The sequence below is a fragment of the Nothoprocta perdicaria genome, unplaced genomic scaffold (genome assembly GCF_003342845.1).
Source record: "Nothoprocta perdicaria isolate Ctin4 unplaced genomic scaffold, notPer1 scaffold_110, whole genome shotgun sequence".
Lineage (NCBI taxonomy): Eukaryota > Metazoa > Chordata > Aves > Tinamiformes > Tinamidae > Nothoprocta > Nothoprocta perdicaria.
The window spans coordinates 1,237,325-1,242,193 of record NW_020454206.1 but is presented as its reverse complement, the minus strand read 5'-3'; positions in this window follow the sequence as shown (position 1 = coordinate 1,242,193).

Sequence of the window (4,869 nt, the reverse complement as noted above, 5' to 3'; positions counted from 1 at the left end):
AAAAAAAAAAAAAAATCTGAAAATGCCTTCTTACTTGGAGCAAAACAAACCAAAAACAAATACTCCCCTCCCACACACTTTGAATGTTTTGGTTCAGGCACTGACTGACAAAAGCAGTTGTTCACACAGACCTAATCCAAAGCTGAACTGTAAACAGTAAAATATTTATCTAGGTTTCCCTTGTTTTTATATCCTTTCTTGCTAAGTTATTACTATTAATAATTTTTGTAATGTTTATTATGGTAATATTCAAAGGCTAATTGAGAATAGGTCTTTTCTAGGACCTGTGCTTAGTGCTGTTCAGATCTAGAGGAGCAGACAAGTTGCAGCCTTGAAGACCTTAGAATGTGGATAAATATTAGGGAAAGAGCTAAAACGTATACAAACAGAACAAAGAATTTATTGCTTTTTTACCTTGCCATGTGACTGGACTCGGAGCCCATTACTTATTGTGGACTTTGGATCAGATTTGTTTTGTATTCCTACCTTTGTTTCTGCGTTGCTTTTAAACCCTGAAGAGATGCATGACATTTGCATGGAATTGAAGGACTGTACAAGAATTCCCTGCTCCTTGGAATCCAGCCTGTTTAAAGCCTTAACTCTTGGCTTCTCTTGAATTTAAACTTCGTGTCCCTGTCAGTAGCAAAGGATTATWTTTTAAATATAAATGTTAACTGAATGCTTTGCTTTACCTCCTGCTTRCCTTAATTGTTAAATAAATGAAGAGTCATATAATATAAAGCATTTCAGAACTCTCTTAAATCCATATTTTCGTGTTCTTTCAAAACTTGCTACTTTAAACTCTATATAGCCGCCTCCCAGTAACTCTCCATTAAATATTTCTTACCTTTGACTATTGCCTCAATTCTTGGATGAAAGTTTTAGGAGAATCCTTTGCTAACACTTTCCGATCAGAAATCGGAGTCAATTATCCAAAGTGCTGATCAAAAAGTTAATAATTATGGCACCAGCTTCCAGMCACACAAATGAAAGTTTTTACAATATATTTTTATAATAAGAAATGATGATTCTAATAAGTCAGTCTGAGCTGTCATAAAGTTCAGGCAACATTTAGAAAATTCTTACCTGTCACGGCTGGAGAAAATTGCTTTTTCTGCACATTTATTTCTTGGAAGAATGAAGGGATGTTGCAACACCAAAGCAAAGTCTTCTGTGTCTCGGTAATTCAGAAGAGAAGTCTGCTGTGCTCTTTCTGTAGGTAATTTGGGTGGCATCTCTCTCTTTCCTCTCCCTCTTTCTCTCCCYTTCCCTCCCTCCCTCCCTCCAACCAAATCAGTAATTTCTGCCTTATGCTGCTTTGAAGATCGGGCTCCCTCTGCTGTTATTTGCTGTTAAATTCTACAGATCCTTGAGATAAACTGCAGCTTCAAGAAAGAGCTACAGAACTGTTTGAAGTAGAACACATGCCCGTGCCACACATAAGGGAATAGAACCTATTTTTGTTCTCCTCGTCACTGCAATATTTCTGCAGGATTAAAAAATTGTACCTCGTGTATAACTAAGTTAATACTTCCAGTTTTCTCGTTTTTTTTCCAGTCCACTACAGGCTAGCATTGCAAATGTATTTTAGATGGATTCAGGCTTTAAGTCTTAAATATTCAACCTGTGAAAGCCCAAGAGGTACAGTGTTATTCGGGTGAAGAACTCAAAAATGTGAAGGCCTTGAGAAATTAGAAAATCCTGGAGAAAAAGGATTTGCAGAAGTGCCAGTTCTTGGTKATTTTTTCTCTTGTCTTTTCTTATGGAAACCTAGGGCAGAAGTTAGAGTTCTTATTTTTTTCCTCTTGCCTTGAGAAAAGACAAATAAACAGAATATTTGCATTTCATTTGTGGAGCTGTTCTCTCTGCCTCCTCAGCTTGCAGCACTCTTTGGCCGGGCTCATCTCCGCACCTTCCAGAGTTACAGATATGCTGTGTCATATTAATTCCCCCGATTCAGACCTTTGGGAAGAGCCTGCAATAGCAAATTAGCATCTGCTCTCATCTTGAGGTCGACAGAGAGCAGTTGCAGCACTGCTTCTGACAGCCTGCTCAGCCCTCTGCAGCCCTGAAGTCGGGAAATGACCTAACGGGGATTAGTTTGCTGTGGCATCTGGGGCTTTGTTCTTGACAGGTCTTTCAGATGCACTGCTGTATCAAGGTCTTGGCCATTTTCTGGTGAGGTGAGTGAGGCTACATCTAAGCCCTATTACATGTACCTTTTTTTGTTCCATGTCCAAACTGCGGAGAGAAAATACGTGCTATTAACAAGCTCATAGGAGGGCACCGTTTGTTTGAGTCCAGCTCTCCACAAGTTTTTGCAGCTGGAACTTGTGCATGTGCACACRAACACACAGGAGTAAATAGGTATAAACTAAGATAACACGATGAGGCTGGGGCTACCGCAGCTGTGCCAGGGTCTTTTTCTTGCTGCTCTGGAGTGAGGACAAGTGCAGCAAGACAAATGTACAGATATCTGTTTCTTTGCTTGGGTGGGTCTTAGAGCTTTGGATCAGCCCTCTGCTGAACTGCTGCTATGTGAAATGGCTGGTTTTAGGTTGGTGGTTATCCATTTCACTATACAACCAACACTACYGAGCAGTGAACCTGTGAACAATGTCTGAGAGGCTCCTGACCTGCTAAGCCTTTTGGCAAACGCACAGGGTTCATAATGATGGAAATTCCTTTACATGCAGGATTTGCAGTTGGAAAGGAACAGGTAAATAGAGTGGAACCAGCTATTATAAGTCATATGCTGGTCACACTGGGTATTTCTGTTCATATCAGTAGATTTGCATTGATTTTAGCAACCAATAGACAAGCTCCTGTTTGCCATTGATAGGGAATGTGGTGAGGAAATTGTAGCTGGCATGACATGGAGTCTGCTCTGCCACATATGGAATGATAAGGACACATGCTCCAATTTTCTGTCCACAACACGTATTCCTGTTACAGGCAGGTACTGGGAAGCTGCTCTCTTTTCTCTGTGGATTATTACATAAGACAGCTGGACTCTGGAAAGAGCYTCCTCCAAGGAGGTACAGATACATGGGAAAATGTCCTCTTGGTAGTGGCCAAAGAACATCTTTCTGCAAGAGATTATAGGGATAGCATGAAACGCCTGTGGGCTGCAATTAAGTATCTCCCCGGGAGAAAGGGCTGTTGTCATAGCTCTAGCTCATAGCTGCACCTTTGATGCTTTGAGCGTCTCCTCAGGGACTCCTAGCTATACTAGCCTTCACACACGGAGCCCCAAGCTCTGTCATCTTCCTCTCCAGTGAACTTCTTTCAGGTTTTCAGGGACAAATCCTTCCGCAGTTCATCTAGCAAAWCTAATAGTGGGTTGGCATCTGGAGCCCTGCTCGCTCTCTGGCATTGTGAACCAGTGATAGAGCAGGGCTCACAAAGTAGGGTTCTAGGAAAGCCATGTAGCTCCTGTCKCCAACCCCAACCAAGCCCTTGTATAAATGCATCTAACTCTGAAGAAGTTGATAGTGTGGTCCCTCATTGACCACATGTGTCTATGATTCCCTGTTTCCAAGGTCTTGCCTGTCCTGGATTTTGGAACTCTCAGCCCAGGAGGAAGATGTAGTAGCAACTGATGTCTCATAACAGTTCAATAGCATTTTAAATTTAAAGATCTGCTCTGAAGCTTTTTAAGGTATAGCAGATTTGTTAGGTTAGAGTTCTGTGGCCCAGCCTGATCCCCCTGCATAGCACTCAAGCCTTGGACACTGCCATCATCCCTTTCATGACAATGGAGCCATCTCTTACTATAGAGGCATTTAGGCAAAGAGATATTGTTCTCTCTAACATACCAGTCATTTTTCTCAAGAGACTGTAAGGTACTCCCAGTTTCAAAGATGGGTTGCAGGAGAGGTGGCTTGCCTAATTTTGACATTAGGATAGTAGATTCATTGCTCCTGAGTTGTTCACAATACGTGGCTTTTTAGAATCAAGCAAAATGATACTGCAAAATGAGTAAGAAAGTGTGTACCCTGCTTTGGCATATRCATCAAAAAAGATATGAAACAGTGGTGTTTGTTTTGATTGTGTATCAATGCTGTATGAAGCTGGTGCAGATGCTAATGCCAGGCCACTGAAGACTCTCTGTTGTTGTTTTTCCATTTTAACCTTAAAAGAGCAACACACCTTTTTGCAAARACACAGAGAATTATTCCCCACTAACTGGTGACAAAGCATTTTGCTGTTCTGGATGCTGCAAAAGCAGAAACAACCTCTTACTTGTAAATGCTGGTTTGTGGCCCTTCCAAGGTCTCCTTGCAAATGGATGTGTGTGCTGGGTAGGTCTCTTTTATAATTACCTTTGAAGTTGTCTAAATATAGGAAATTTCTTATATAAATTGCATTCATGAACTTTGTACCAGGAACAGTGTAGTGCCTAAAGACTACACTCTAAGCATGTTTTACAGTCTAGATTTTCTGTGCAAACAGCTTTCATGAGGTTGTTTGTCATTGGACTGTGAACCAAACAACATTATTCTAGGAAATTCTACTCCAATAGCTACAGAGCTATTTATATGGCATTTCTTTGCAATAAGTTGGACTCTCTTATTTGTTCTATGTACAAATTTATTTAACTCTGGATCSCAACAGGTACAAAGTCAAAAATTATCTGTAAATAAAAGCTTGGTAAAGCTTGGTTTCAAATGTATATGTAACAGAGATAAGACAGATGTGACACAGAGCTATGAAAGGCATGAGGAGAATCCCTTCCTTCAGAAATCATGCTGCTTTGCTGCTTTCCTCTAAATGAGAGGCCCACAACCTGTTGGTTTTCTAGAGGAGATATGGGAATGGAGACACATCAGCTGGTCCTAACCAACTCCATTGTAGACTTTGCAGTGT